The sequence below is a fragment of the Symphalangus syndactylus genome, chromosome 16 (genome assembly GCF_028878055.3).
Source record: "Symphalangus syndactylus isolate Jambi chromosome 16, NHGRI_mSymSyn1-v2.1_pri, whole genome shotgun sequence".
In the NCBI taxonomy this organism is placed as follows: Eukaryota; Metazoa; Chordata; class Mammalia; order Primates; family Hylobatidae; genus Symphalangus; species Symphalangus syndactylus.
The window spans coordinates 14,812,393-14,833,017 of NC_072438.2; the positions used below are offsets into that span (position 1 = coordinate 14,812,393).

General features: G+C 45.7%; 1 long non-coding RNA gene across 1 annotated transcript in view; it reads right to left on the reverse strand.

The window, feature by feature from the left end:
* Nucleotides 1-476: 476 nt before the first annotated feature.
* The window catches only part of LOC129464730 (uncharacterized), a 31,612-nt gene continuing 11,463 nt past the window's right edge, over nucleotides 477-20,625 (reverse strand). Inside the window, exon 3 of the long non-coding RNA XR_008651710.2 lies at nucleotides 477-1,130. This is a non-coding gene — a long non-coding RNA (uncharacterized lncRNA). The remainder of the gene's footprint in view (nucleotides 1,131-20,625) is intronic.

Sequence of the window (20,625 nt, forward strand, 5' to 3'; positions counted from 1 at the left end):
AGGGCCCAGGCATCTGTTTTAACATGCCCTTCTGTGCTTCTGGCACACCCCCAAGTTGGAGAAGCACTGTGCTAACCCTGTGGCTCCAGACCCAGGCTGCTCATCAGAATCATGTGAGGAGATTTAGAAAAATCCTGCTTCCCGGGTCCACTTCTGCCTCAGGCTCGGTGAGGGTGGAGCTCCATTATTCCTTCTTCTCTAAACTCCCCCACGTGATGCCAATGTGTGACCAGCAGGGCATGCTGCCCCATGGCATGGCTTTTCATCAGGATTCATGAGAGAAGAAATGCAAACGCCCAGCACATAGTAGGACTCCAAAACCTGGTGGGGCCAGGTGAGCCCCAGTCCAAGCTTCTTGGCTTCAAGAACCAAGCTGGCCTCCCCATTCCACGGCAAGCCTGCTAATCCAAAAAGAGATACTTTGTGTTTCCGACTTTTAATCATACCACTTGCTCATTAAAAGTCCCAGGCTTTTCTAAATTATTGACGGTCTCTAGTGATAATATTTTAATTTATCTTTATAAATGTGACAAAGCTCCAATTGTGCAGCTCCCTAAATGGGGCCCGCCTCAGAGATGTCAAGGTTCCATGATGAGGCTCACTGGAAATGCTGTGAACCTGGCAGGAGGGAGCACTGCAGGGACAGGCTGGTGGTTTGCTGGACTCCCCAAAGGAGAAGCCCCTGGGCCAGCCCTGAGCAAGATTCAGAAGTTTTGTACCTGCTGTCAGGGCAGGAGGACAGTAATGACCTGCAGAGAAATCTCCTAACGACTTTTAGCAAACAACAAGGGGTGAGAGGGGAGAGCTTTGAGCGAGAAGGATCAAGCTGACAATCTCGTTATCAGGTTGTCAGGGGAAACAGAGCCAGACAGTGGATTTGGCAGGTCGGGACTTTAATTCAGGCCAGGAGCAAAAGTCTGATGTGGAGACCGAAGGGTAGCATATCCACATGTGGAGGAAGGAAAGGAACCCACAGGGAAACACAAGAGGCTATTGGCTGTGTCCAACCAGAAGACAGAGGGCAGACCGGGGGGAAGACTCAGCAGTTCTTCTTAGAGGGGTTGTTGCATTTTAATGGAGGCAAGGAGTTCTTATCCCTTGGACGTCATCTCTGTGGACCAGCCAGACCCCTGATGTGTGAGAGGGACAGTTAATGCACCACAAAAGTGTTGGTTCCATTATTCCAGTCACTAAATATTTACTGAGCACCTACTATGTGCCCGGCATAGTAGATGGCAGGGACAAACTCGACCAGATCCCTGCCCTCATGGACTCACGCCATGGTGGGGACACAGACAAAAGGCAAGGAGAAGCAGCGCTAGCAGCCTCCAGCTGGACAGGCACCCCGAAATGGGATTGCACGCAGCAGGACCACAGAGAGGCATGAGTAACCTAGACAGTCATTGGAAGCTTCCCCAAGAAAGTTGCCTCTGAAGCCGAACCTAGAAGGACAGACAGTGTCTAAGGAATTGGGGAAGAGATGGTGGAGGGGGTTGCAAACCAGCTGGTGCAAACACCTGGAGACAGATGGCACAGGGGCCTTTGAGGAACTGGAGAGAGAGCCGCAGGGTGGCAGAGTGCAGCACACGGCAGCAGGTAGTGAACACCAAGCCTTCCCAGGTCTGCCCAGAGTCCACTGAGGCGTCAGGGGTCCCAGGCCCTGTGGCAGGCACTTGGAAGCCAGGAGGTGATCAGAACCAGTCCCCATCCTCTGGGAGATTAACATCAGGTGAGGGGGACTGGCAGGTCGATATGATGACGCCACAGGGGGGGCAGCAGAGATGGCGATGCCCCTCCAGCGTGGGCCCGCCAGGGGTCAGCTCCACTCCCGGTGCCACAGTGCTAGCTCACCTGCTCCCCCGACGCGGCGGGGAGTGGGGCTGGGTAGGTGGGTTGCATCATCACCTCCTTCTTATAAAAGAAGAAACTGAGGCACAGCGCCAAAAGGCAAGGGGACTTGCTCAAGGTCCCAAAACCATCAAGGGGCATCAGCAGGCTCTGAACCTGTCCCTCTTGCTGAAGAACCCCTGCGCTTCCCCTATACACCCACAGGCTCCTGAGGGCTGACATGGTCCTGGGTGATGAGTGGCCCAAGCCCTGCTCCATGCCAGAGCCCCCGCCTCAACTTTCTCATGCATCAATCCTCACCCCACCCCACGGGCCTAGGATGATTATTAACACCACCAACACCTGGGGAGACTATGACCCACCAGCCCTGCAGCACATAGCATGGGCCCACCCTAACCCCACTGCTCCCCGGCTCTCTATCCACACATATAAAGTGCCATGGGAACAGAGAGCAGGGGCCAGCTCTGGCCAATGTAGGTTGGAGGTGAGGAGTGATTTATTCTCCTCCCACCAGACATTCCTATTCTCACCAGGCAGGAGCATGCTCTTGCTTAGAGGAAGCCCTCAGCACGCTGGAGCCTGGACCACACATGGTCCTCTCCTGATGGGCACTGGGGGGGTCTGGGAAAGTGGCCCATGGCTGAAAGGGGCAAATCTTTAGGATGAGAGTGCTGACTACACCCTTCCAGGTGGTACTGAGGGGAGATAACAACAACTGCCTAGAGGAGGCTGTAAGGGCTGCAACAAAATACCACAGACTGGGTAATTGATAAAGAACAGGCCAGGTGCAGTGGCTCACGCTTGTAATCCTAGCATTTTGGGAGGCTGAGGTGGGAGGATCACTTTAGCCTAGGAGTTCAAGACCGGCCTAGGCAACATGGCAAGACCCCACTTTATATTTTTAAATATAAAATATTTTTTAAAAATTAGCCAGGCATGGTGATGCATGCCTGTAGTTCCAGCTACTCATGAGGCTGAAGTGGGAGGATCTCCTTGAGCCTGGGAGGGTGAGGCTGCAATGGGCCATGATTGTGCCACTGCACTCCAACCTGGGCTAGAGAGTGAGACCCTGTCTCAAAAAAAACACCCAGAAATTTATTTCTCATGGTTCTGGAGACTGGGAAGTCCAAGATCGAGGCACCAGCAGGACTGGTGTCTGGTGAGGGCTGCTTCCTGCTTCCAGGATGGCGCCCTCTTGAGGGACAAACACAGTGTCCTCACTTGGCAGAAGAGAGGGAAAGGTTGGAAGGGCAAGAGAGTACACCTTTCCACTTTGAGCCCTTAATAAGAGTGCTAATTCCATTTTCATCGCCTCCCAAAGGCCACTTTGCATTGCATTGGGGATTGCGTTTCCGCATGAATTTTGGAGGGGACACTATCATTCAACCACAGCAGAGGGGGTAGTGAGGGCAGTAATGACACCTGCCTACAAAGTGGTTGTTCTGTAGGTGAAAGCACCCATCACAGTCAGTGTGTCATAAGTATTTTTTTTAAAAAAATGAGCTCACAGTGATGGTTGGGAGAGAAGCTGAACTCAGGTTCTGGCACTGCAGGAAACAAATCACCGAATGTCTCTGTGCCTCAGTTTCCTCATCTGTTCAATGAGAATGATGATGGTACCTGGGTTGTAGGTTGCCATGCAGAAAAATGAGTGTCTATGTAATGCTAAGACACCTGGAAGGCATTGACTATGTCATGTGCTGCAGAGGGGGTCTTCACATGGACCTATGATGAGATAACCCACAGTAAATCCCCATTGCATCACACAACCTCACCTATGTGATGACAGTCCATGATGGTCTATTCTGAAGTCTCTGTCCAGCCCCTCGAAATGCCTAGCTGGGGTACAGTGCGTATTCATTCACAAGACAAATGCTCCCCAAGGCTGGGGGCTGAGCACTGAGTCCCTCACCTACCAGAAGAGCAGCCCCCCTGCCAGCGCACTTCACCTCCTCATCCAGTCTCCTAGCTGTTTCCACTTGGCCACTCCCAGCTGTGTCCTCCGGGCCTCAGTTTCCCATCTGTCAAGTGAGAGGGTGGGTTACATTAGGACTTTCGTGGAACGTTAGCCTTAGGAGGTACTCTCTAGAAATGCGCTGCGTTAGGAAGGACCATGGGCTCCATCATACCTTTTACAGAGTCACGTGACTTTGCATATTGAAGCCTGGAAAGTTCTGCAATTTAAAAACCTGTTTGACTTTGATTAATTCCATTGTCCCTCAACTCTTTGACCCCGTGGTTTTTATTTCTGCTTAACAGCTAGTTACACCCCAGAGAACATAGGCCATTATGGAAATATGTGCTGAGTATGGTAGAAGGAAGACAGAGGGAAGAATTTATTCGCCTGACATGTTGGCATCACAGAAAAATACATTGGAGCAGGTCTTGGGTGGTGAGTAGAAACCCAGGTAAGGTGAAACAGAGAGTGCAGCACACACAGGGACAAAGGCATAAAGTCACGTGGTCCACACCGGGAGTGGCAAGTAGCCCTGCCATGCGGGGCAGAGCCATGGCCATGAGACTGGAGGGAGATAGGCCAAAAGGCCACAGGTCTTGGGTGCTAAAGGGTTTGTGCTTTATTCTGAGTTCAAAGAGGACCTTCTAGGGATTTTAAGAAAAAGGAATGGAATGGTCAGGTTTGTGTTTTTAAAAGTTAATGCTGGCAGCTTCTGAAAGCTGGGAGGCCATGGGGAGGTGTGGAGAGGAGGAGATAGAGGTGGGTCCCCAGAACCACCTCTTGTGCAAAGTGAGAAACAGAAGAGTCAAACGCAACCTACAAGTGGTAGGAGGAACGGTGATGCCACTTCCCTAGGTCAGGAACACGTAAAGGAGAAAGCGCCTGGTGCAACTTTGAGCATGTGGCCTCTGAGGTGTCTGTGGGACATCCTGCAGGTATGAGTCAGGATAGGCCAGGCTGGGCTGCCGTAGCAGATTAACCCCAAATCTCAGTGGTGTAACCCAAGCAAGGTTCATTTCACTCATTCACAAAGTCTGATGCAAATGCAAAGTCAGGTGGCCTCCTCCATCCTGTAGCTTTCCAATCTGGAACAAGAGGCCTTTAAAGTCACATAACAGGAGAAGAGAGAGCTAGAGAATCACACAGGATGTTTTATAAGGATGGGTCCTAGAAGTCGCTCTATCCCTCACATCCCAGTGGCCAGACCCAGGTTCATGGCCTCTACCTACAAGCAAGGCTGGCAGATGTGGGAGCACTAGGACATTTGGTGAGCCCTAGCGACCACAGACCACTATGGAAATACATGCTGAGTAAGGCAGAAGGAAGAGAGAGGGAAGAACTTACTCCTCTGAACGAATTTGCCTAAAGTGTTGCCTTGGTATCAGGGAAGCTTGGGAGGCCTTTGGAAATGGTGACCAGGAGATTTCAAGGGCTTGGGATACAGATTGGGGCATGATTATTGAATGAGATCACCCAGGAAGAAAACAGAGAAGGACGGGATAAAATGAGTAACACCACAACTTCCTCTGAGGTTGTATTTAGAAATTTCCAGAGAATGACTCAAGATTTAGTTAAAAAAAAAAATCTCTTGTTTCCAAATATCTGATTATTTGTTGTCATATAGAAAAGGCATCCAGATTTTTACTGAATTTTTCAGTTTCCATATGGTTGCTTGGCATCGCATAGGAAGCTAGCAGTAATTGGCAAGGGTTTAAGTATCAGGCCGCTCCATGGCAGTCTCACCGTGAAGGGCCAATGGTTCATGATGATAGATTTCTCTGAAGGAGAGATTTTCAAAGCCCTCAAGTTTAACAGACATTTTGAAAGAGACCTCATGGCATTCTTGCCCTTGAGATTCATTTTGGAAATCAACATTTTTGCTACCAAACTCTTGACTATGAAATTGATTTTTTATTTAAATGTGTTGCACATTTGCGATTTTTCACAAAGAAAATTTTGGTTGAAAATCATGGTTTGAGACATTTCAGCTTGGGAGTCAATTAAAACTCACCGTTTTTCCTGGAAAGAGCTACAGCCTTAATCAACACTAACAAATCAGCATGAGACATTTCTTCAAACTAGCTCTTGCAAGGCCCTTTCTGGCAACTGAAGTGTCCCCAGTCTAAGACTATAAGGGTCATAAGCCCTGGGACTGTGTCAGTTTTCATTTGCCTCTGTATTGCCAGAGCTGTGTGCAATTCTGGGCACACAGTGGGAACTCATTCAGTATTTGTTGGATGGATGCATGGATGGATGGATGGATGGACGAGTGGGTGGGTAGATGGATGGATGGAAGAATGGGTAGATGGATGGATGAATGGGTGGATGGATGCATGGAGGGAGGGAGGGAGGGATGGATGGATGGATAGGTGGATGGATGCATGGATGGATGGATGGATGGATGGATGGATGGATGGATGGATGGATGAATGGATGGGTGGGTAGGTGGGTGGGTGGGTGGGTGGATGGATGGATGGATGGATAGATGGATGGATAGATGGATGGATGGATGTGCCTGTCATACTGAAAACTGGATGTGGACTTCTAAACTACAACTACTAATGCAATTTGGTAGATGTGGGGGGAAGCAACTGATTGGGAGTCAGGAGATCCAGGTTCCAGTGTCATCTCTCCATTGACTGAGGTTTGAGAACTTGGGAAAATCCCTTTCCCCAAGGGTGCTACCTCTTTTCTCCTCTACTAAATAAGGTTTCATCCAGCCCCAGGCAATCTTTTCAGCCTCATATCCAACCACTTTTCCCCTACCCTATCCTGCCAAGGACATTCATCTTGCCTACTGCATTTTCCAATCAGGAATGTACTTCTGGACACCCAGCTATGGCCAAGTGAGGAGGCTGACAAATCCTCTCCCCAAAAGTCAATTATACAGCTGCACAAAATTGACCAAAAAAGACCAGCCATTTCCACACTCTGAAAATCATCCAAAAGCATGCACCAATCTGAGAAGTGCTTATTCTTGAAAACTGCTGAATTTCAGTTAGAAACAGTGGGAGTTTGTAAAATTCTGGCCCAGGGCTGCTCCCATACTGCCCTCCCAGCTGGATAGACTTAGAGATTCTTTAGGGCAGGACAGGCCCTGAGGACCAGCAGCTGGTGGGCCACAGTTGACAGGAATCACACAATTTGGAGCAATGGGTAATGCTCATGCCTAATGGCATTGTCAGCAAAAGTGACAATCTGACAGGCTGTGTGGAATGGCTGGGGCTGTGTCTATACGTAATGGAGACTGGAAAGGATCCAAGCCAGCCATGATTTCTAGCTAGCTGACCCTAAGGCCACGTGCACACACACAGGAAACATAAACAGTGTAGTAAAAAGTAAAAGCCAGGCAGACTTGGAAACGGCCAGAATTATGAATGTGCTCCCCTACCTGTGTACAGGTCTTTAACAGAATATAGAAGTCTTATTAGCTTGAGGTGTTTGAGAACAACCTCTGATCAAACACTGGCTGACCTCTATACTATGGACACACAGGGGCACAAAAGCCAGACTTTAAAAAAAAAAAAGATAAATATATATATATATATATATATATATATATATATATATGTGTGTATATACATATATGTGTGTATATATATGTGTATATACATATGTGTGTATATATATGTGTGTATATATATGTGTGTGTATATATGTGTGTGTGTGTCTATGTATATATATATATAGAGAGAGAGAGAGAGAGAGAGAGAGACAGACGGAATCTCACTCTGTCACCCAGGCTGGAGTGCAATGGTGCGATCCTGGCTCACTGCAACCTCCACCTCCTGGTTCAAGCGATTCTGCTACCTCAGCCTCCTGAGCAGCTGGGACTACAGGCGTGTGCCACCACACCCGGCTAATTTTTGTATTTTTAGTAGAGAGGGGGTTTCACCATGCTGGCCAGGCTGGTCTAGAACTCCTGACCTCAAATGATCTGCCCGCCTTGGCCTCCCAAAGTTCTGGGATTACAGACGTAAGCCACCACACCCAGCCAGAAATATATATATTTTTAATCTGAGCATCAGTGCTATACACAGCAAGGAAAATGAATTTCCTAGATTTAGCAGAGGCAAGTTACTAAACAAATGAACAAGCAACAAACAGTAACAACCTTCTTGGGGAAAATCAAAATCCAAAGTTGATATAATATGTTACCTAAAATTTCCAGTTTTCAACAACAAAAAAAAGAGAAATGAAAAACATAGAAATATATGACCTATGCTCCAGGGGTCAGAGTGAGGGAAAACCAGTCTCTGAGGGTCTCCAGAAGTTAGATTTGGTAGTGAAAAACTTCAAAGCAACTATTATAAACATAATCAAATAATTAACAGAAAGTACAACAATAATAAATCAATAAATAGAGAGTCTGAATAAAGGGGTAGAAATAATATTTTCAAACCAAATGAAAATTCCAGAGTTGAAGAGTACACTAATGGGAAAAATTCACCAGAAGGGCTCAATGGCAGATTTGAGATAGCAGAAGAATCAGCAAGCATGAAAACAGAGCAATAAAAATTAACCAATATGAAGAACAAAGAGAACAAAAGGGTGAAGAAAAATTCATAGAGCCTCAACAGCCTGTAGAACATCAAGCATGTCAATACGCATTTAACAGGAGTTCCAGAGGAGAAGAGAGAGAGAAAGGGGCTACAAAAAATACTTGAAGGAATAATGGCCAAAACATTTCTAAAACTGATGAAAAACTTTAATCCAAACATTTGAAAAAACTTAACAACCCCAAGTAGGTTAAATACATAGAGATATACACCTAGACACATCATAATCAGATGGCTAAAGGATAAAGAGAAAATCGTGAAGGAAGCAAGATAAAATCAATTCATCATGTATTAGGGGACAATAATGTGATAAGCAGCTGACTTCTCATCACAGAAAAAAACAGGGGGCAGAAGGCAGTAGAATGACATATTCAAAATGCAAAAAAAGAAAAAAGTCATCCAATAATTCTATATCCAGCAAAACTATCCTCCAAAAACGAAAGTGAAATGAAGACATTCTCAGATAAACAAATATTGTTGGAATTCATTGCTAGCAGGCTTGCCTTTCAAGAAATACCAAACGAAGCCCATGAGGCTGAAAGGAAATGATAGCAGATGGATGGAAACTTAAATTCACAAGAAGAAATTAAAAGCATTAGAAATGCTAAATGTTAGGCCAGGCGCAGTGGCTCACACTTGTAATCCTAGCACTTTGAGAGGCCAAAGGGGACAGATCACTTGAGGCCAGGAGTTTGAGACCACCTGGCCAACATGGTGAAACCCCATCTCTACTAAAAATACAAAAATTAGCTGGGTGTGGTGGCACATGCCTGTAGTCCCAGCTACTTGGGAGGCTGAGGCATGAGAATCACTTGAACCTGGGAGGGAAGGTTGCAGTGAGCCAAGATCATGCCACTGCACTTCAGCCTGGGCAAAGAGTGAAACCCTGTCCCAAAAAAAAAAATGGTAAACATTACAGTTAATATAAAATACTCTGTAAATATATTTTTCTCTTAAATTCTTTAAAAGACTTGAGTAATAATTATAACACTACACTGTTGGGTTTATAAGAAAAATATATAGATACAGATATTTAGATAATACATATGTAATATATGTGTGACGATAATAGTACAAGGGGAAAAGAATGAAGCTTTATTGAAGCAAACCTCCTGTATTTGGTCAGAATTAAGTTAGTATTAATCTGAAGTAGATTATGACAAGTTAAAAGTATTTTGTAGTCCTTAAAGCAACCACTAAGAAAATAACTCAAAATACAAGGTTTAAAAAAAAACACAGGAATTAAAATGGGATACTAAAAATATTTATTTAAAAGAAACAAAAGTAATGAAGAAGGAACAAAGGAAAAAGATAACAACAACAAAAGAGAGGTATAGAAAACCCAAAATGGTACATGTAAGCATAATGTAATATAAAGTACATTAAATGTACATTAAATGTGAATAGTCTAAACAGGCCAAAAACAGAAATGGCCAGACTGCATAAACAGGTGATGTGACTATATATTATCTACAAGAGACTTATCTTAGATTCAAAAATGCAAATAGGATGAAAGTAAAAGGACTGGACAATAATACACCATGAAAAAATAAATCATAAGAGAGCCGGGAGTGATAATTTTAATATTAAACAAAATAAACTTGTAGACAACAAATATTACTAGAGACAAAGAAGAACATTTCATAATGATAAAAGAGTTAATACATCAGGAAGATACAAAAATTACAAATGTATACACCCCTAATAACAGTGCTTCAAAATACGTGACACAAAAACTCATGGAATTAAAAGGACAAGAGTTGGAGATTTCAAATCCCACTCTCAATCACCAATGGAACTACTAGGTTAAGAATCAGTAAAAATATAGAAGACTTAAACACATTATTGACCAACCCAACCTAACTAGCCTAATGACCGCAAGATACACAATTTTTTTCAAGCACACGTAGACCATTCTCCAGGACAGAACATTGCTAGGCCTTAAAATGAGCCTCGTTAATGTAAACAGACTGAAATCACACAAAGCATGGTCCCTAGCCATAGTGAAATTAAATCACACATTAACAAAAGTCTATGAAAGCCCAAATATTTCAAAAATGAGCAGCACATTTCTAAATAACTCAAGGGTCAAAGAAGAAATTACCCGAGAAATTACAAAATATTTTGAAGCGGATGAAAAATTCTAACAATATATGAAAATGCATGGCACACAGCTAAGCAGTGCGTAGAGGGGAATTTATACCTTTTAACACCTATGTCAGAAAAAAAGAAAGGTCTTAAATAGCTTAAGCATCTATCTAAAGGAGCTAGAAAAAGAAGAGCAAACTAAACAAAAAGTAAGCAGAAGAAAGGAAATAGGAAAGATTAGAACAAAAATCAGCAAAATAGAAAACAGAAAAGCAAAAGAGAAAATCAGTGAAACCCACAGGTGGGTCTTTAAAGAGATAACAAAATTGATAAACTTTTAGCTAGATGAGCCAAAAAAAGAGAAGAAAAAACATACAAATTGCCAAAATCAGGTATGAAAAAAGGAACATCATTGCCAATCATATGAAATTAAATGGCTTGTAAGAGAATACTGTAAACAATGCAATACCAACAAATTAGACAACTTAGATAAATGAACACATTCCTGGAAATGCACAGATTACAAAAACTGACTCAAGATAAAATATAAAATCTGAACAGACTTGCAACAATATAAAGGAATTGAGTTAATAATTAAAAATCTCTCCACGATGAAAAGCCAGATCCGCATAGCTTCACTGGTGAATCCTAACAAATATTTAAAGAAGAGATAATACCAATCCTTCACAGACTCTTTTAGAAAATAGAGGAGGAGGGAACACTTCTCACCCATTGTATGAAGCTAGTATTATCCTAACCAAAGCCAGACGAAAACATTAGAAGAAAACCACAGACCAATATTCATCATTAAACAAATGCTAAAATTCTTAACAAAATATTAGCAAGCTGAATCCAGCAACATATAAAAAGGACTAGATACTATGACCAAGTGGGATCTATCCTGGAAATGCAAGCCTACTTTAACATCCAAATATCAATTAATCTAATACATCATATTAATAGAACAAAGGGGAAAAATCACACGATTGTCTCTAAGAAAATGCATTTTTTAAAATTCAGTATCTATTGACTTTTTTTTTTTTTAACTCTCAACACGCTAGAAATAGAAGGGAACTTTCTCAGCCTGGAAAAGGGGATCTACAAAAAACCCATGGCGAAGATCACACTCAGTGATGAAACACACAGAAAGCTTTCCCCTCATGACCAGGAACATGGCAAAGATGTCCACTCTCACCACTTTTAATCAACAAACTACTAGAGGTTTAACTAGGGCAATATGGCAAAATAATAAAAAGTATCAAGATTCAAAGTGAAGAAATAAACTACTTTTACACATAGATGACATGATCCTTAATATAGAAAACCCCAAGAGATCCATTTAAAAACTCATAGGATAGGCCGGGCGTGGTGGCTCACGCCTGTAATCCCAGCACTTTGGGAGGCCAAGGTGGGCGGATCACGAGGTCAGGAGATCCAGACCATCCTGGCTAACACGGTGAAACCCCATCTTTACTAAAAATACAAAAAATTAGCCGGGCGTGGTGGCGGGTGCCTGTAGTCCCAGCTATTCAGGAGGCTGAGGCAGGAGAATGGCGTGAACCTGGGAGGCGGAGCTTGCAGTGAGCCGATGTCGCGCCACTGCACTCCAGCCTGGGTGACAGAGCAAGACTCCGTCTCAAAAAAAACAAAAACAAAAAAAACAAAACAAAACAAAAAAACCTCATAGGATAAACAAGTTTAGCAAGATTGTACATACAAGATCAATATGCGAAAACCAATTGTATTTCTACATAATAGCAACAAACAATCCAAAAATAAAGTTAAGAAAATAATTCCATTCACGATAGCATCAAAAAGAATAAAATGCTTAGGAATAAATTTAACAAGAGTGCAAGATCTTCACTGAAATCTACCAAACATTGTTGAGAGAAATTAAAGATGACATAAACAAATGGAAGAACATTCTATGTTGATGGATTGGAAGATTCAATATCGTCTAGATAGCAAATTCTCCACAAAGTGACCTATAAATTCGATGCGATCCCTATCAAAATACTATTGAACCTTTTTGTAGAAGCTGATAAACTGGTCCTAAATTTTATACGGAAAGGCAAAGGATATGGAAGATTTATACTCCCTGATTTCAATCTCAATATTATGCCTTAATAATCAAGACAGCGGAGCATTCATGGAAGGATAGATGTATAGATCAGCAGAACAGAATTGTATCAGAATTACAAACATTATGGGTAATTAGTTTTTGATAAAAGTGCCAAAACAATTCAATGGGAAAAGGATACACTTGTATCCAGAATATATAAAGAACTCTTAGAACTTAAGAAGACAAAAAAATTCAAACATGGGCAAAATAATTAAATAGACATCTCACTAAAGTAGACCTATGTAAATGGCTACTAAGCACAGGAAAAGATGCTCAACGTTATTAGTCATTAGGGAAATGCAAATTAAAATGAAAACAAGTTGCTACCACACATCCACGAAGGTGACTATAACGAAAAAAACAGATATGAAAAAGATTAAAGAAACTAGAAGTTCATACGTGGCTGGTGGGAATGTACAAGGGCACAGCCACACTGGGAAAAAACTTAGTTTCTAGGCCAGGTGTGGTGGCTCATGCCCATAATCCCAGCACTTGGGAGGCCAAGGTGGGCGGATCACTTGAGGTCAGAAGTTCAAGACTAGCCTGGCCAACATGGTGAAATCCCATCTCTACTAAAAATACAAAAATTAGCTGGGCGATAGTGTGCACCTGTAATCCCAGCTACTTGGGAGGCTGAGGCAGAAGAATCGCTTGAGCCTGGGAGGCAGAGATTTCGGTGAGCAAAGGTCATGCCACTGCACCCCAATCTGGGCAACAAAATGATACCTTGTCTTACAAAAAAAATAAAAAATAAACTTAATTTTTTAAAAAGTTAACTTGAACTTTGCACAATATATTCAACATCTCTTATTTTTAATTATTTTTTGAGACAGGGTCTTGCTCTGTTGCCCAGGCAGGAGGGCAGTTGCACAATCCTGGCTCACTGCAGCCTTGACCTCCCAGACTCAAGCAATCCTCCCAACTCAGCCTCCCAAGTGGCTGGGACTACAAGCACGTGCCACCATGCCTAGATAATTTTTCTTATTTTCTGTAGAGACACGGTCTCACTACGTTGCCCAGGATGGTCTTGAACTCTTGTACTCAAGCTGTCCTCCTGCCTCAGCCTCCCAAAGTGCTGGGATTACAGGTGTGAGCCACCCTACTCAACATGTCAACCCTTACTCTCCTCATCTGCGAAATGGCATGATGATAATAGTACCATATCACAGGGATGTGAGAGCAATTTCACTCTTAAGAATCAACCCAAGAGAAATAAAACATGCATCCCCACATAGACTTGCATGTGAATGCTCATAGCAATATTTTTCACAGTAGCCAAAAACTGGAAACCATCCAAATGCCATCAACTGGGGAATGGATAAATAAAAAGTGGCAGATGGATACAATGAAATTCTATTTATCAATCAAAAGAAATGAGTAACTGATCCATGATACAGCACGTCAACCACAGAAACATTTTGCCGCATAAAAGAAAACCAGCCATAGAATACTACATATTGTGTGACTCCATTTATTTGAAATGCCCAGAAAAGGCAAATTTATAGAAACAGGAAGTGGGTCAACGGTTCCCTGGGGCTGGGTGTGGGAACTGTGAGTGACAGCAAGGGTATGAACTGGGGTGATGGATGTGTTCCAAAACTGGACGTCAGGAGGGGTGCGCAAATCTGTAAACTGACTAGAAACCATTGAATGACACACTGAAAATGAGTGATTTCATGTGCATCACTTAGACCTCAATAAAGCTGCCTTCTTTTTTTTTTTCTTTTGAGATGGAGTCTCACTCTGCCGCCCAGACTGGAGTGCAGTGGCGCCATCTCGGCTCACTGCAAGCTCCGCCTCCCGGGTTCACGCCATTCTCCTGCCTCAGCCTCCCGAGTAGCTGGGACTACAGGCACCTGCCACCACGCCCGGCTAAGTTTTTGTATTTTTAGTAGAGATGGGGTTTCATCGTGTTAGCCAGGATGGTCTCGATCTCCTGACCTCATGATCCGCCCGCCTCGGCCTCCCAAAGTGCTGGGATTACAGGTATGAGCCACCGCGCCCAGCCAAAGCTGCCTTTTTTTTTAAGAAAGCAATGTGCTTTGGGCTTTTATTGTTTGTTCAACTGCCATTTCTTGAGCGTCTAGGCCGCACCATCTCCGTGCTAGCAGCTGGGGGTACAAGGCTGAAATAATAGTACAAGTGGCTAATGATGGCTGAAAGGTCACTGTGTCTCTCCTGTTTTCCTTCCTTTACCCTCGTCAGCACTCATCTCCCTGTGAGGTGGGGATGATCGCTGTCATTCCCTTTCACAGGTGAGAAGAGTAAGGCTCCATGGTGTCAAGGATGTTGTCCAAAGTCACATGAGCTGCTCCATGTAAGAGTTGAGCTTTGAACTCCACATCCTGCAGCCCCGTCCACACTCCTGACCCCCCACCCTAACCCAGCTCCTGACCACAGAGTCGGCCCAGATGCCCCTGCCCAGGAGCTCGCCCTCACCCTGCCGTGAGCAGAGGGAGAAGAGCTGGCCTTGAGCCATGGTGCCCTCTCACACCCCCCGCGCCCTGCGACGCGGCTTCTCTCACTCCGCCTCCCCACTTCCCAGCCCTTCTTCAGGACTCAGTTCTGATACGTGCTCCTTCCCTGAGCTTCCTGCCCACTGCTCGGAGGCACACACCTCCTCTGCCTTGGCTTGGTTATTGGGGTGACCTAAATCCAACAACAAGTTTCCTTACAAGAGGCAGAAAACGAGATGCAGAGAGGAGGGCGGTGTGAAGACAGACGCCTAGACTGGAGTGACGCATCTGCAAGCCAAGGAACATCAAGATTGCCAGAAACTGCCAGGAGATCGGCCTGGAGCAGATTCCCCTCCCAGCCTCAGAAGGAGCTGACCCTGCCAACACCTTGACTTTGGACCTCCAGCCTCCTGAACCGTGAGAGAGTGAATTTCTGTTGTTTTAAGCTGCCTAGTTTGTGGTCTCGTGTTACGGCAGCCCCAGGAAAGGGATGCAGGGTCTATGCCCAGTTCATGCCTGCTCCCCAACCCAGGACTGGCCCCATAAGGGCTCAGCACCAACTGGTTCTGTTCAGATGAGCCAGATCTGTGTTTGAGCCAAAACCTCATTGTCTCCCCCAATTCATCAACTGGAGACCCCTCTCTGAGTCAACCAGAGGCATTTGGTGGATGGTTTTATCTTTTCTAGAAAATCAGACATTGTACAGTGACCCACTGGTCCCTGACTGCCCTTTCTTAACTGCAAGCTCCTTGCCTGTTTTATAACAAGAGGCTCCTGTTACATGAGTAAAACCAGTAACAGGAGAAAGACTACTTAGAGTGAATCTGCTTAGAACAGAAATCAAAATGTCATGGTAAATATTGGGGGGAAAGGTGTGGTGGACTTTATGTTAAAAATGAAACAACAGAGGCCGGGTACAATGGCTCACGCCTGTAATCCCAACACTTTGGGAGGCCGAGGAGGATGGATTACCTGAAGTCAGGAGTTCAAGACCAGCCTGACCAACATGGTGAAACCCCGTCTCTACTAAAAATACAAAAAAAATAGCAGGGCTTGGTGGCAGGCACCTGTAATCCCAGCTACTTGGGAGGCTGAGGCAGGAGAGCCACTTGAACCCGGGAGGTGGAGGTCGAAGTGAGCTGAGATCACACCACTTCACTCCAGCCTGGCCAACAGAGCAAGACTCCATCTAAAAAAAAAAAAGAAAAGAAACCACAAACTGGGCACTATGGCTCATGCCTATAATCTCAGCACTTTGGGAGGCTGAGGCAGGCAAATCACTTGAGCCCAGGAGTTCTAGACCAAACTGGGCAACTTGGCAAAACCTGCCTCTACAAAATATGCAAAAATTAGCTGGGTATGGTGGTGTGCACCTGTAGTCCAGCTACTCAGGAGGCTGAGGTGGGAGAATAGCTCAATCCCAAGAGGCAGAGGTTGCAGTGAGCCATGATCTCACCACTGCACTCCAGCCTGGGTGGCAGAGTGAGAAGAAGGAGAAAGAAGAAGAAGAAACATCAACAGAGAGAAAGCAGAGCTTTTGGAAGCTGAATGCTTTCCTCTTCATCATCTCCATCTCCACCATGGTTTCAGGCCAGGATGACTAATAGTTTCCACCCATGACTCTGATCCATTGGGAATGTCTGCCTGGAGCTCCCTGTCAAAATCAAGCCTTTGTGGGAAACTGTGCCTGATTGATTAGCAATGTCTGCCCTGGGCTTGGAAATGTCAGCATCTGTATGGTGTATTTATAGTCCCGGTTTAAGGTGTTCAGCCTCTCAGAGACATTTGACTTTAGTGGAAGGCTTGGAGGTTGGATGCTGCATGGGTAAATTCCTAGCACTGTATATAACAGAAAGAGCTATTTTGGGGAGGGACAGAAGGAGACGGGAGACAGAACTTTTATGGAGTCCCTACCTGAAACTACAATGCTGATTTCCAGTTCCACATAGAGGTCATGTCTGCAATGGAATCCTCCATCAGCCTGCAGGACATCTGATTTTCCATGCAGAGTCATAGGTGATTTTCCCTGCTCCCTTTTCAAATCGATGAAATCAAATATGGTTTGAATGGAGAAAAGGATTGCTGAGCTGTCAAGGCAAGTTCAATTTCAGTAATCACATGGAGATCTATTAGATAACTGTGCTAAGAGGTGACTGACCATATGATTGAAATACATTTATACTAAAAATATTTTAAAAGCCCTTCTCTTGATTTATACCCAAAAGAAAATATCGCAAAGGAGAATGAGTTTTCATCTCGAGCAGCACTTATTCCTGATCTAACTAAATTAGCTCTTATGAACAGACAGTTTTGCTCGGGTGCCCGCAATAAAAATAACAATAATGTGCATTTACAGGGTGTTTTATCCTCTCCAAAGCACAGATCTTTTGCAGTGTGCAGTTCCCCTCATCGGTGCCGGAGATCAGCATGACGGGGAAGGAGGGAGAGGACGGAGTCGAGGACATGAGCGTTCCTGTGGCTGATCACATTTGGTAAAATCAGCAAATTTCAAATACATGAGAAAGCTGATTTCACGGTTTTCTGAGAGGCCTAGAGGCAAACGGGCCAGAAGCTGGGTCTTCCCTTCTGTTATAGACTGAACATTTGTGGCCCCCAAAGTTCATATGCTGAAATCCTAACCCAAATACTCAAGGGGATGGTGTTTGGAAATGGGGCCTTTGGGAGGTGATTAGAGTTAGAAGGGGTCGTGAGGGTGGGGTCCTGATCTGATGGGATTGCTGCCTTATAAGAAGAGACTCCAGAGAGCTTGCTTGTGCTCTCTTGCTTTCTGCCACTCTCTCTCTCTCTCTACCGTGTGAAGATGCAGTAAGAAGGTAGCTGTCTGCAAACCAGGAAGCGAGCCCTCACTGGAACATGACCATGCTGGTGCCCTGATCTCGTACTTCCAGCCCCCAGAACCGTAATAAATACATGTCTGTTGTTTAAGCCACTCCATCAGTGGGGTTTTGTTATGGCAGCTCTAGGAGACTAAGACAATCTGAAGTTTGAATCTGGGGCTGTTTGCTCAGCCTGCCTTAGAGACAGCTGGAGAAGTGGCTTCCAGTCTCAACCCTGCCCTAACCACGGGTGGTTGAGACAGAGTCTCCCTCTGTTGCCCAGGCTGGAGTGCAGTGGCACCATCTCGGCTCACTACGAGCTCCGCCTCCCAGGTTCACACCATTCTCCTCCCTCAGCCTCCCAAGTAGCTGGGACTACAAACACCCGCCACCATGCCCAGCTAATTTTATTTTTGTATTTTTAGTAGAGACAGGGTTTCATTGTGTTAGCCAGGATGGTCTCGATCTCCTGACCTCGTGATCCGCCCGCCTCGGCCTCCCACAGTGCTGGGATTACAGGCGTGAGCCACCGCGCCCGGCCAAGACGCTTTCTTTCTCAACTGGAGAACATTACCCTTTCTCTGATCCGTTCACCTGAAAGTCGTACAGGTAAAAAGAAGTGACTTGTCCAACACCAAAGTGCTGAGGTTCCCACCGTCCCTCTCCCACTGCCTCCACATCCTGCAGTAGTTCTTGGGCAATTATTTTACTCGCATTGCCCTGTTCTTTTGCCCTGTTTAATTCCTCCCTACTCTGCTTCTAAAATTGATGCTCATTCAACATCACTTCCTCCAGGAAGTCTGCCCTGACCACCCACATCCTGACCAGGTTCACCCTTCTCCCCACCACCACCACTTCCTACAAGCCTCCTGTAGGTCCCATCTCTCTATGTTGTCACTGTCTGTTTGCACGTCTGCCTCTCCCACTGGACCATGAGCTGCTCCAAGGCACAGCCTGGGAGTTATGCCCCTTCATGATCACACAGAATAGCCTAGATAGATGCTTGTGGAACCGAGTTCAGCATGGGGGTCTCTGGCTGCCACCTGCAAGTTCAGCCCCATCATAGGTTCTGGGAACAGATAGGAACAGACCATCTCTTAAGTCCAGGGACTGGAGGAGACTGAAATCTGGCTAAGCAGATTATCATTAGTTCATAGCCCAACCTCCGCTTCAAGGATCTTACTACCATGACTTTGCAAAGCAAGTCCCTTAAAATCTGCCCCAAGACAGACACAGGAGTCACGCTCCACTGCCAGACACCAGCCCTAAAATCACAACAAGAACCATTGACTGAGCGAGTCCTGTGTGCTGGCCTTCATGCCAGCTCTGACACCAGTTACCTCCTTGGGTCTTGTGTGACAGGCATCAGCACCACCATTTCACAGATGAAGAGACTGAGGTTCCAAAAGGGACTGACTCAGGGCCCCATTGCTCTCAAGTGGCGGAGCTGGGGTTGGATCCCACGCCTGCCTGACTCCAAATCTAGGGGCCAGGCCCTTTGAAAATCTTGAATTTGATTCAGGAAACATTGGCTGCACACTTTCTCTCTAAGCCAAGCACCAAGCTGGGCACTGGGTAATTCCAGAATCATTGCGCATTCAGGAAAAACCTGCAAGGCTGCCTGTGTGCCTCACTCAGAGGGGCAACGGAGATGGTTCAAGGGATGGACTTTTGCACCCACGGGGGGCTGGCTTCCAGGAAGCCTCAGGGGCAGGTGAAGCTCTCCAGGTCAGCAGGAGGAGACATCGCCACTTCCACGCCTGAAGGGGCAAAGGGAGGGGCCTGTTCCTGGAAAATAGGGCAATCTGTTGCTATAGGAGGGGCCGCCGGACAGGAGCTGCAGGCCAAGATGGAGAAGCGCAAGCCAAGAGTGAGGGCTTCCTCGCGGCCCTCCACAGGGACCAACCTTGCCGTCACCTCGACTTGGGGCTTCTGGCTTCCAAAACTGCGGGAAAATAAATTCCTGTTGTTCAAGACCCCGGGTCTGTGGTGCTTTGTGTGGCAGCCGCAGGAAACTGACATGAAGGAACTTGTCAGAAGCAGCACAGTCAGCAAGGGTGAGCTGGGACGAAGCCAGGCCCTTCTCCCTTCAGGACCTGCAGCCAGGCCCGGTCACCAACCATGCTGCTGCTCCAGCCGAGGAGTGCGGGGATATCCGGGCTGAGCCAGCAAAGCCTGAACCCTACATGGTAATAGACGGCTGTGCACGACACTATGAGGTGGCTGCCGCCACCACAGCCCATGTGGAGGGCCTGATGGACTCCCAGCCAGACCTGGCAGGTCTCATTCCCACTGCTCCATAAAAGGCCCTTATTAAGAACTTTGCTTAATGCCCTGCGAGACACAGTCTGCGCCACCCCTCGTGTCACTGGGGGCTGCTAAGACAGCAGCCTCAAATTTCCCAGATCAGCACTCCAGGGCATGGGGTAAGCCTGAACCAGGACTCACCAGTGAGGGTCGCTTCAACTCCATCGTGGCCTTTCTCTCGGGAGCAAAACTTCTTTCCGGAGCTTCGCAGACCAAAAGAGGTGGTCGAGAGAATGACCCAGGGAATTCAGGTTTGGGGCCTGGGTTCCGTTGTCCACCCTGATTTAAATCAAAGTACCCAGCCCGAGACTTGAATACAAGGCTGTTTATGTATCCTGAGGCCACTGTAACAAAGTCCCACAGGCTTGGTGGCTTCAACATCAGAAATGTATTCTCTCACAACTCTGGAGGCCAGGGGTCCAAGATCCAGGCGTGGGCAGGGTTGATTCAT